This window comes from Henckelia pumila, unplaced genomic scaffold (genome assembly GCF_033568475.1).
Source record: "Henckelia pumila isolate YLH828 unplaced genomic scaffold, ASM3356847v2 CTG_430, whole genome shotgun sequence".
Taxonomy (NCBI): domain Eukaryota; kingdom Viridiplantae; phylum Streptophyta; class Magnoliopsida; order Lamiales; family Gesneriaceae; genus Henckelia; species Henckelia pumila.
Genome location: NW_027331827.1, coordinates 1 through 13,428, shown reverse-complemented (window position 1 = coordinate 13,428; position 13,428 = coordinate 1).

Below are 13,428 nucleotides of genomic sequence, written 5' to 3'. Positions count from 1 at the left end.
ATCATGTCTGTACGTCATTCTGTATGGAATAAAACATGCTGATTTCGTCAAACGATCGATAATCACCCAAATGGCATCGCACCCTCTGGATGAATGAACGTGGTAGCTGTGTAACGAAATCCATGGAAATATGATCCCATTTCCATTATGGAACTGATAGACTCTACAATAGACCACCTGGTTTCTTTCTTTCTGCTTTTACCTGTTGGCAATTCAAACATTTAGACACAAAATCTGTGACATTTGCTTTCATTTGTTTCCACCAATACTGTGTCTTCAGATCATTATACATTTTCCTGCCACCAGGATGAATACTGAATCGACTTGCTGTGAGCCTCTTTCAATATCTGCTGTTTCAAGTCTGAAACATCTGGAACAACAAGTCTGTTATTCACATATAAAACATCATCAGCACTAACCTGATATTCAGATTGATAACCAGATCTGACCATAGCAATAGAATTCTGAATATTTTGTTCCTCTTTCTGTGCTTCTTTGATTCTCATTAACAGTTCTGGCTCAGCTCTTATAGCACAAACACGAATAGGTCACATATCTGTTTCAAATATTAATCCAAAAATACAACAATCTTCCACCAATTGAGATACACCTATTATAATGGACTGGACCCGCACCCTCTGCTTTCTGGCCACATCAGGCACTTCTACTCTGGGCCGGCCCAGCCATTTTCTACTCATGGGCCTTCTCCCACCTGGAAAGGGAGTTTCATGCCCTCCCCAGGGATAGAACTTGGATCTCCAGGCATAAATCCAAATTCTTATCATCCCTGTCCATTATAAAAAAGGGCGCCCTTTTATGTAATGGATTGGGACTCTGCTCTGCCATCTCTCAGGCTCTGCTCTGGCCCAGCCATACTCATGGTCTTCTCTCCACCTGAAAAGGAGAGTTTCATGCCCTTCCCAGGACTCGAACTTGTAACCCAGGAAGAAGAGATTAACCAGTGCTCCGATTCTTTCTATTCCATCTGGTTCTGGAGGTTTCACAATTTATTGCGATGCTTCTCATCTAGGTCTGGGTTGTGTTCTTATGCAGAGGAAGCAGGTGATAGCATATGCGTCGAGGCATTGAAACCGCACGAGACTCGCTATCCAGTTTATGATCTTGAACTCGCTGCTATTGTTTTTGCCTTGAAGATCTGGCGTCACTATTTGTACGGTGAGTCTTTTGAGATCTTTTTTTATCATAAGAGTCTTAAGTACTTATTTTCACAGTCTGAGTTGAATATGAGACAGAGGAGATGGCTAGATTTATTGAAGGACTTCGACTGCGAGATTAAGTATTACCCAGGTAAGTCGAATGCAGCTGCCGATGCCTTGATTCGAAAGCTTTGCTCTTTATCTCTTTCGACGATCGGTGTTTCTCGGTTGATCGACGACTGTTGCACTTCTGGGTTGGAGTTTGAGCCAGATAGAAATCCAATCAGAGTTTGTGCGATTCAGGCCAAGCCAGAGTTGTTTGTGTCGATCAGAGAAGCACAGAAATCAGATGAGAGTATTCAAAAGTCGATAAAGAAGGTGAGATCAGGACACAAGTCTGAGTTTCAGGTCAGAGATGATGTTTTATTTGTGAATAGCCGTATTGTTGTGCCTGAGATTGATGAGTTAAGACAATGTATTCTTAGAGAGGCACTGTGAGACCCCGTTACTAATCATCTAATCTCGAATAATTAAACACAATCAATAACAAAGAGCCGCGGAAAAATCGAATCAATTTTTTTATTTTTTTAAAGGATTGAAACGCGCCCGCGCGAGCTTTCTCCTCGCGCGCGCGCAGGCAAAAGGTCCAGAGGCTTGTGGAACTGCTCGCACCCGCGCGAGGGGAGTGCTTGCGCGCACGCGAGCAAAACTGTCAGAGCCCCTCCAGGCTAGCCGCGCGCGCACGAGGTCCAGCCTCGCCCGCGCGCAGGCCAAATGAACAGAAACCTGGAAACGCTGGAAAAAATCAACCAAGATCAATTTCGATCTATTCTAAACTCAAGAATGCATAAATATCAAAATTTGGGACATACAATATTCTATGTTCTGTCCAAAAAAAAAATACAATAAGAATTTTGACGATAGGGTCATTCGACAAATCAAATAAATTCGAGTTTCCTAGACATAAATCAAGACATGAAATTTCATCAACCCTATAATGCAAGATTGCTAAAAGAACAAACTTCTAGACGGTGTCTCACTCTATCACTTCCAACTCGATCTAGTCATGTATCTTCTGACATGATCCTGCCCCACCTGCCGTCAAGTACACATACAAACAAAACGACAGCCGGATAATCCGGTGAGAATATAATTCCCAGTAAAAGAGACAAATAAAGCAATTTCAAATAATATAACAATTCATGTTATATAAAACAACGAGCCAATTAATTCAAAAAGGCATATCAGCTATCAACTCAAAATGCATTAAAATGCAATGCATGACTTCAAAACTCGGGATTATCTAATCGGATAATCGAATATCAATCGGTACTCGGTTGGGATCCCAGGGCCAAGTTTTCACGAACAACTCACCGACACACCCATTCGGGGTGGATGTCGCTCAACTCAGACCCCTAGACTTCAGAGCAACTATAAGAAGCATTTTAGCAATTGGAAAAACTCGAAATCCAAAGCCACTTCAATATAGCTCCCTAAATCGTCTAAATTCAAAACGAATCGAATCTTTGGCTCAAGATGTATGCAAATGAAACTAAACTCATTCCATTTAAAATCAAATAATTCGAAAAGCATACGAGTATGTGATTTCTTTCGGGCACTCGAATTAATTCAAATTCGAGTTAATCGTCCCGTTCATTCAATCGTCGTCTTTTTACCTTTCAAGTTCGTCAAGGATTCAATCTGAAAATAACAACGAACTCAAATAAATAATCAATCGAATCAAAACAATCGAAGCAAAGAAATTCAATCAATATCGAATCAAAACCAGTCGAGCCATCTCAAGAAGTTCAATACTATACGGTTCTTCAATTCTGAATCGATTCAACTCCCAAGTTCGATCCAAATCCTAAACTTCAACCCAAATCTGAAAATGAAGATTATACAGATTCGATGTCAATTCATCAACTCAAACAATTTCGGAAATCAAACCGAAACAAACAACCGATAATCCAAAACTCGATTTCGACGGCATAACGGCTATAAACGGTCAAACCAAAAATCCTCAACATCATCAAACCATTCCAAACAACTCATATCATCTTCCAATCCATCAAAACACAACAAAATCCAACAAAATCCAAACTTCGACCTTTTTCTGAACCGACTTCGAATACACGGTCTATGCTAGCTCAAGCACAATATACCCGAAAATTATCAAATTCTGACTACCCAAAAAAAATCAAATTTCGTGGATCGTAGCAAAACTTACGTCCAAATGAAGCCTTCGTTGCAGTGATCGTGAATCTCAACTCGAATCTGAAATCTAACGGTCGGATCGTGCGAATCGGACGGAGCAAAAGCTTGAAGAAATCAGTCATGGCTTCCGCTTCAGTACGTACGAAAATGGAGAGGGAGGAGAGGGATGTGAAGTGATGTGATGGGGAGTCCACTTGAAAGGATAATAATAATAAAAATCTCATTTTGCACTTTGTTCCCTGAACTCCCAATTAAATCGATTCAGTCCCACCTCAAAATAATTTCCACTAATTCCAAAATGATTAATATTCAATTATGCTAATCATGAAATAATTAATTTCAGGGCCTTACAATTCTCCCCCTCTAAGAATCGATTTCGTCCTCGAAATCAAAGCAGTTCCATCTCATAGAAAACAAGATAGAGTTTGAAGACTGCTAAAATAACTCTTCTCCCAAAACAACTCTGAAATCGCGGTTCTAATCAAACTCCGCTTCCTGCACCGTTTCTTTAAATCCGTATCGGCTTAACTGCACAACTCATCTGAAACGGTTCCGCTAAGAAGCTGCAACTATAATCGGTCAACTCTGAATCAGTTGTCTCAAACAAAACTGGCGACACATCAATTTTCGTCTCAACAACAAGAAAAAAATGTGAATCGGCAACAAAAGATGTCTCCTCACAACCTGTCAAAGAAGATGAACAGATTACTGGCAGTTTATCGTTCTTTAATAAATACAAATATTTCAAGTGAGAAGTGAGTGGTTTAAGTTCAAGAGTAGGGGGCTCCTCGGTGGATGGCTTCAATGGTTTTGGAGTATGGTCTAGCTCCCCCATCTTGGTATTGATGAGTCTATCAAAGGATAGACTCCAATCCAGATATCGTGTCACTTCATGAACTTCCTCGCTAACATGATCTTCATCTGTTGTTCCTGTCAAACAAATTTCTAATAGATCCATGGACAACTGCTCCTGCAGAGAACACTTAACCAAATCATCAGTAACATCAATTCTGAAACAATTAGAATTGTCAGCAGGATAACGAATGCCATGAAAAACATTAAAAATAATTTTTTTATCATTCATACGCAATATCAATTCTCCCTTGTGCACATCAATCAATGTCTTTCTAGTGGCTAAAAACGTTCTATCCAAAATAAGAGGTATCTCACGATCCTGTTTCATATCAAGTACAACAAAGTCCACTGAAAATATAAACTTATCTACCTTCACTGCAAAAAAATGATTTTCAAGATCGGTTTTTTAAGGGCGGTTTTTAAAACCGTTCATAAATGTTTAACAATAGAAACGGTTTGAACCGAACCACTCATAAAGTGTTAAATTATAGGTGTGGTTTGAAATATGTTCTGAATGAATACTTTTAGCATCATTTTGTATAAACCGCTCCTATCAACCGCTTCTATTAAGGACATTTTAAGAGAAATTTGAAAATCACTCTAATTGAATATGTTTTAGCAACGATTTGTATAAAATGCTGCTATAAAAGCTCTTCTATTATTTGAATTTTTAGGAACATTTTTAACCGCTCATATTAAACTAATTAACAGAAGTTTCCATAAACCGCTGCTATAAATTACTTCTAATGCTTTAATTTCCAGGATCTATCAGCAAACCGCTCCTACTGAATATATTTAGAAGTGGTTTTTATATATATAATTTTCATAAATGCCAACACTAATATTTGAAACCGCTTCTAAAAAACCTCTTTTAATATTAGTGCTAGCATTGATGAAATTTCAGGTCTAAATAATAAAATCAGATCAAACTTTTTTAAAATGGGCGGGTTGAATTATCAAAATATAATTCTCCTGATTTCATTTTATTTTCTCCATATGAAATATAACAATCCTCATCATCTGCCACATCCTTTATTGTATATATTATATATATGTGAGGACAATAGTCAAATTTGTCTTATAATTTTGCATTTTTTAATTTATTTTGGTTCTAGAAATAGTCAACGTTGTGTCTTATGCAATAACTTTGTGTTTTTAGTCATATTTTTCTATATAATTAATTTGACACAGAAAAATATTATGTGATACCGAATAGTGTTAATATGTCTGGTGTCATGCTAGCAATCAGGAATATGAACGAAAAATTAATAAAAATCAAATTTATTGCACTAATGCTTTAGTTGTCACTCACAAATTTTCTGCATCCTGAGCGACCATTAAAACCCGGTACCGGGTTTTTATTATTATTTTTTCACCACTAAACTCACTATCAGGTTTTAGTGGTCGCTCACAGATACCCTGCACCCTAGGTTGCAGAATTTTCATGAGTTACCACTATATTTTATATCAAAAGTATTATTTTTTACTATAAGTATGAATAGATCGACTCACCTCAGAAGTGAACTACTCATATACATATACATATATATACACACACACACAAATATATATAGATATATAATTTTGATTGGTGAGATTTGATTGGTAAGATATATGTATAATTATCTATACTATATCATCAAATATAAATTAAAGGTATTATTTTATAACTTCAATATATTATCTTAAAAGAATTTAGTTGATAAATATTTTACATTCAATTATATTTTTAAATCTTAAATTTCCTACACATTACTTTATTAATAACACCCAAATTCTTTATACATATACTAGTGATCGACATATGCAATACAAGTGATATGCAACTTTTGGTTTTTTAGGAAAAACGGTTTTAAAACTTATATAATGAGTTTTCAGCTATGTTTGTAACACCCGAAAATTTTAAAACGTAAATCTGCATGCATAATTAGGAGAAATTAATTATTTTAAATTATTAAAAATAAGGGTTAAATGTATTTATGTGTTATTATGTGATTTATATGCATGATTTAATTTATTTTAGCATTTAACCCGCAATATTAGGATTTTTAAATTTTTGAGAATTTTATTTATTTGATCGCGTAGACGGGACCGTGGATGGACGAAATACCAAAATTCTTAGCCAGAAATATTTCATGAGTTTTAGGAGCCTTAAAATAATATTTTAAGGTATTTTGTCAAGAAAATTTTAGTGTTTAATTATATATTTATTTAAGGGTTGATTTTTAGCCAAAATAGGTCATTTTAATGACTTTTATTGATATTTAAAAATCTCCTAAACCTTTATTTCGAGATTTGAGTTTTTTTATCAGATTATAAATATTATAAGAGATTTTTAATTATATTTGTAGGTATATTATCTAGATACATATTATTTTTAATTATTAACCTATTATTAAACCTAAAATAAATTCCTACCCCACTACCATCACTGTCAGCCGCCTCCACCCTTTTCTTCAATCTCTTTCACACCATTTTTTCAGAAATCTCAACCTCCATAGCCGTGTTCTTCAAGGAAAAATTTAGAGTTGGCCGTTGGTTCGTCGTCCGGGTGTCGTACACGCGATAATATTCGTTATAATTAGCAAGGCATGTTTAATTCCTTCCTTTAACACCATATAAGCTATCTACACATTTTCATGACTGTTATTTTATGTTTTTTTATGAAAATTTCAGTGTGTGCATGCAAGGTATCGATTGTGATGTTGAAGGTTTCATGTTTTGTTCTTGTTCATGACATTCCCTTACGTTTTTGTGTATGGGAATGGTCGAGGTGGCTGCTCAACATCTGGGGGCATGTCTTAGGGTCCCTAGGGTTGAGTGGTTCAAGTGGTTTGAGCCAAGGTTGGTCTGAACCGAAACAATATCTTCTGGTTGCATAGAAGGTCGTAGTTTGAGCGGTTTTGGGAGAATGATTCGTGTGCACTGTATAGGACGGGTTTGAGGGTGATTTCAATTGGGTTAGAACCCCAAGACATAGAGGAAGTTATATCAGGTAGTTCTCTAGCCAGTGATGGTCGGATTTTGGCGGCCGAACGGCCGGAAGTCCGGCGTCGCGCGCAGCGCGCGAGCAGAAATTAGGCAGATTTTGTTTTGGTTCGTTCTCCTTCGTTAGGACTCCGTTTGAGCTGGTTTTTAGCTTTCTGGAAACGTCTTGAAGTCTTCTAGGTGTAGGTGGTGGTTCTCTGGCCATTTGGTGGCCGGAGTAGGACAGCTGATGCCTCTGAACAGAAGCTGGTCGCAGTGAAAAGTAAGGAACAAGAGGGAAACAGGTTTAGGGTTTTGGGCAGGTCCGGGTCGGGTCTTGGGGCCTGGATCGGGTCTGGTAATTTTTGGGTCGGTTCAGGTCGGTTTTGGACCGGGTTAGGTGGGCCGGGCTCGAGTATTTTTAATTTTTACATGTTTAAGGTTTTAATTGGTTTTTAGGCCAATTAATTAGAAATAAAATTATTTGGGCTTCCAAATAATTTTATTTTGGGCTTTAAATAATTTATTTAAGTTAGCCCAATGATTTTTATGGGCTTGGGAGCCCATGGGAATTTTTGGGTCAGTCAGAGGATTTTTGGGCCAGTCTAGTGTCTTATTGGGTTTATTTAAGTTAATGGGCTTAAATACTTTTATTTAGGCCCAGTTAAGTTTAGTTAAGTTATTTGGGCTAAAATATGATAATTGGGCTTTTATTTAAGTTTAATGGGCTTAGAGTGAGTGACCAGCAGTCTGGACCAATCCATGAAAAATAACTAAGTCCGGAATATATATTTAATTATTTTTATGCATGAAGTTTATATTTTAAGTATAAGTATATTTATTATGAAAAAATCAATTAAATATATATTACGGACAAATTTTCATTGCATGCATTCATGAAATTTTTTATGATATGATTATGATTATGTATGAGTTGAGCAAAAATATTTTCTTGATGGAAATTGAAGTAGTGTGACATAAGGGTGGTTATCACCATATGATATATGATTTATGAGGTAGTTTACTACCATAGGAGGTGATTTATCACCGCCACGTACGTTGGTTCATAAGACTGATCAGTCGGCACAGATAAGCGTCACACTTACGGATAGGACCATAGACTGTTTCAAAAATACCATGCTCAACTATGTTATGTATGATGAAGAAAGATGATGTTTATGCTTAAGATTTATGATTCAGCATTTATGTTATGAAAAATGTTTCCATGCATGCTCATGTATCATGTATATGTATTAGTATGATTATGTGATTCATTAGTTTAAACCTTGATATTCAAGTTTAGACATGTTGAGCCCCTAGGCTCACTACGCTTATATGGTGCAGGTGAGTCAGATGATACTTATGTAGCTCCGACCGGTGGTGATGATGTATGAGCTCACGGAACAGTGGCCCCGTGACCGTTGCAGTTTTTAGATGATGTTTTAAGATACATTTATTTTTATGACGTTGAGTTTTTAAAACAAGTTGCATATTTTTATTTTATTATTTCCCCATATGAGAGTTTCAAACATGTATTATTTACTATTTTTGTTTCATGCATGAAACCCTTTTTAATTATTTATTTGTTTATTTTTATTTAAGTTACTACTAAGAAGTAGTATTTTATTTTAAATGTGATACATATATGTATGGGCATATATGTATTGTTATTATTTTTTAAAAAAAAATTCAGCATTTAAGTTTAAAGTGTCCTAGGCGTTTCAATTGGTATCAAAGCCAGGTTCTTGGAGGGTGTCCATCTGCCACGTGAAGCTCAGAAATCTCACTATTGGTCTGTAAGTTTTAAATTATTTTTCTTATGTAATTATTTAAGATTTCATATTAGCAAAGTTTTAAAATACTTAGTTATGCATTGCGATTTACGTGAAGAATGTGTGGTGACGCAGTATGCCCCAAGACATGTTATACAACAGGTGGACCACAAGGAATTTCGAAATTTGGGAATTCAGTTTTATGTTGTTAAAACTAAGTTTGATATTTATGATATATTGGTTGTCACTTGAATTTTTGTGGTAACTTATTGATTTTAAGTTAGAATAATTTCATTGGTAAATTATTGGGTTTGTGATGGTAAGAGGTAGCGGGCCTATCTAGGAAATTTTTATAAAGGTGTAGCGATAAATAGAACAATAAAAGTAAATTTCAATATGAGGTATTAAGTTTTTGTGATAGCAATAGAATTATTGCTTGAGGCAAGAGTAGGATTCCTCGCAAGAATGATTAATCGAGGGTTGTATCATTTTCTTTTTTGGTGAATTTAAAATGTTACTTTATAGAGTCTAGTATATATTTTTGGGAATTAAGTTCGCATGTGTCAAATTATGCTAGTTGGGTTCACAAATACCATATTGTCATTCATTTAACTATTAAGGTTTTTTTTTTTGACGAAGAAGTCATGATTTTCTTGGAGATGACACTTGTACCATAAGGTTATATTTTGATGGTTTGTGGTTTTAAGTTTGTACTCTTAATTATATGAGGTATAAATTGATGATAAATATGTTTTGTATTAGGTTCTTGAATCTTTGAGAATAAGAATAATTGTGGAGTTAGTTTGATAAAGAATTGGATAATCTTTTATAATACTTAAGGGTCGCATGGTTGGTATTACCATGTAAGCTGTATTGGATTTGACGTTCAAGTCACTACATTTAAATAAATAGGTTTTGGAATTTGTCAGCCTGACTTATAGATGTTGTGATGATCGAATGATGAAGGTGTAAATTTTTATAGGTTTGTGTAATCGGTCAGATGTGGCATAATACAATTGTTATAAATTTTGGTTTCGATGTCAAGTATAATATAAGCTTTAGATATGGCCTAAGAGTTAACGATATATATGAATATATATTTTTGGAGTGATTTCTTTTGTTAAGAGTTGAGTAGTTTGTGAAGTTGGGTTGTTGGTTCTACGCACGTATGGGTATTTGAAACACTTGGAATAATCTTGAGTCAACGTAATGATTTGATATTATAATTGTTATCTCGATACTTTCATTTTACGTTGGGATTAATTGTGTATAAGTATTTGTATTGATGTTCTTTCAATATCCTTGGGTTGTATAAATTTGAATTATCGGGTCATGTTATAGGAGTGTCTCCACCAAGATTTTTGGGATGCATGAGCAAAAAGGTACTGGTTGTGTTTTGACTGTACATGGGACCAACATGTATTACTTGTGAGCGGATTATTCAGTTTATTAGGTAATTGACTTAGTATTTTGATTTTGAGGAGTTCAGATTCCATGGACTATAAATAGAGGCAACTAGGAAATGATATGGAATTAACTATTGAATGTTATATTATTATGCTATTTAGAGACGATGATATGTAAATACTATTCGGAGAATTTCACTCCTCCAATAGGAAAATCTAAGTGTCTTAAGCCTAAACTAACCACAAAATTAGAATTAATATATTTTAAGCATATTCCTGACGTTAGGAGAATTTATGTTGTGCATGACGTTTGACACTAAATTCACTTTTTGGATTTCATGGATTTATAGCACTCGAGATTTAAGATTTTCAAGTGTTCGATAGTTGAATGTGTAGTGGTAAATGGATAAGTTGAAGAAAATTGCGATGAATGGCAGATGTTCGACTCAAAGATGTTTAACTTGTTATAGAAGGCTAGCATGTGGATAAGCTTTACAAGTTGAATTTATTGGGTTGATATTGTAATCATATTCTTTAATAAATAAATTTGGGAACAAAAGTTCGGCTCACGAATGTTGAATGATTGATAAGTAGAGTGTATAAGCATATAAAATCAGTCAAGTTTTGACATAGTGTGATTGTTGTGTTTAGGAAAAATGATTAGTAAAGTTAATATTTTGTTTATCAGAGTGCGCAGCAGAAGCATAACTTTTGGGATACTGAAACTTGGGAACTAGATGGGTGATCGTGGATAGACTCACCAAGTCAGCTCATTTCTTGCCGGTGAGGACTACTTACTCGTTGACACAGTATGCAGAGCTTTATATCAAGGAGATTGTTAGACTGCATGGCATACCAGTGTCGATAGTATCAGACAGGGATCCGAGATTTACATCTGCTTTCTGGGAGAGTTTGCACACAACATTGGGGACTAGATTATTATTCAGTACAGCGTTCCACCCCCAGACAGATGGTCAGTCTGAGAGAGTGATCCAGGTTCTCGAGGATCTACTGAGAGCTTGCGTCATTGACTTTCAGGGCTCTTGGGAGACTAGATTGCCGTTGGTGGAGTTTACCTATAACAACAACTTTTAGGCATCTATAGGTATGGCTCCTTATGCAGCTCTCTACGGGAGGAGATGTAGATCTCCCGTGCATTGGGATGAGGGTGGCGAGAGGATTCTACTTGGTCCCGAGATTGTACAGCAGACTGCGGATATTGTGATTCAGATTCGGGATCGTATGAGGACTCCTCAGAGTCGTCAGAAGAGTTATGATGATACTCAACGACGAGATCTTGAATTTTCCGTCGGTGATAATGTGTTTCTGAAGGTATCACCTACTAAAGGGGTGATGAGATTTGGTCGAAGAGGTAAGCTAAATCCGAGGTATATTGGGCCTTTTGAGATCTTGGAGAGAGTTGGCACGTTGGCCTATCGTTTGGCTTTGCCTCCAGGGCTTGCGGAAGTACACAACGTCTTCCATGTATCCATGCTATGGAGATACGTCTCGAATCCGACACATGTGTTGGATTACGAGCCTCTACAGTTAGCACCGGATTTAGCATTTGAGGAGAGGCCGATTCGGATCTTCGCTAGGGAGGAGCGGAGACTGAGGACGCGGGTCATACCGATGGTCAAAGTCCAGTGGCTGAATCATTCCGAGGAGGAAGCCTATAGTAACCCGCATTTCTAATTAGTGATTAATGAGTAATTAATCACGTGATCATGTTTAGAATAAGTAAAACATGATTAAGTAAATTCCAAATGGATTAACGGAGCCCGAAAATAGATCAGAATACTTGAAAATAGTGGGCATGGCTCGGGAGGTTCGGACGCTCTGAACTGGTGTTCAGAGGATCCGAAGAGGATCGGAGGACCCGAACAGGGTTAGGGCTTACGTCATCAACTAAGTCAACAAGGTGACATCATGGATGACATCATTGATGGGACTTCGGAGGACTCGAAGTAAAGATCGGACGGTCCGATCGTGTTCGGACAATCCAAAGTTATGATCGGAGGATCCGAACCAGTTCGGAGGGCCCGAAGCCAAGTTCGGGCGGCCCGAACGTCGTTTATAAATAGAGGAGCCGAGGTTCATTTGTGACTCGCTCATCTCCTCTCTTCTCTCTCTATTCCTAAGCCTTCTAACTCAGATCTAGGGAGATCTAGGCATCTTACGGGAAATCCGGAAGTGGCTTAGTGATCTAGACGTCGTCGCGGAGCTACGGCCTAGTTTTGTGGCTATCGTCAGCAAAGGGCTAACGACGGACGCAGGTATAGCTTTGGCATCCTAAAAATATTTAGGAGTATGCAATAGCTTAATTAAGGTTTTTAGAGCTTAATTGTTTATGCATGGATATTTGCATTGCAGTAGCAGTAGACTGGACTAGTAGGCTTGGAGTCTAGGTCAGTGGAGCTAGGTTTGACCAGCAGTGTTAAAGGTACGTAAGTACTGACCGAGATAGCCGGCATGATATATTTGCTTATATGTTGCATGAGTATGTGCTATATGCTTTATCGTGTTTTAGCATGTTTTATCGTCTTAGCACATACATGATTTTACGTGTGACTGCATCCGGAGAGATGTGAGTCATTGGCAGTCTCCATAGGGAACAATGATCTCATTTTAGACTCGAGTCAGGTATGACAGTTTCCATATGAGGCTTGTATCCTGTTTTGGATTCGGGTCAGGATGGGGTTGGCTCAGCCCTGATATGGAGTAATACGAGTACCCCGCGGAGTAGCACTCTAGCCGGTACTGTATATTCTCGGTGCCCTGAGAAAATGTTTTCACTTGAGTTTTGAATCATCTGTGTGCACATATTTGTATTTATATCATTGCTTCGTATTGAGCGTTCTAGCTCACGCCCCTGTGTTTGGGTATTGTGTACCTTGTGGCGGGGCAGGTTTGAGGTTGGACGGTCCAGGCGGCTCTCAGCAAAATTGAGCTTGGGGAGTGCGAGGTTGTAGAGGGTAGAGATTTTATTTACCCTGAACCTTTGATTTGGTTGTATAACAGTATTTATACACTTATGATAGCGTCGGTTGTATT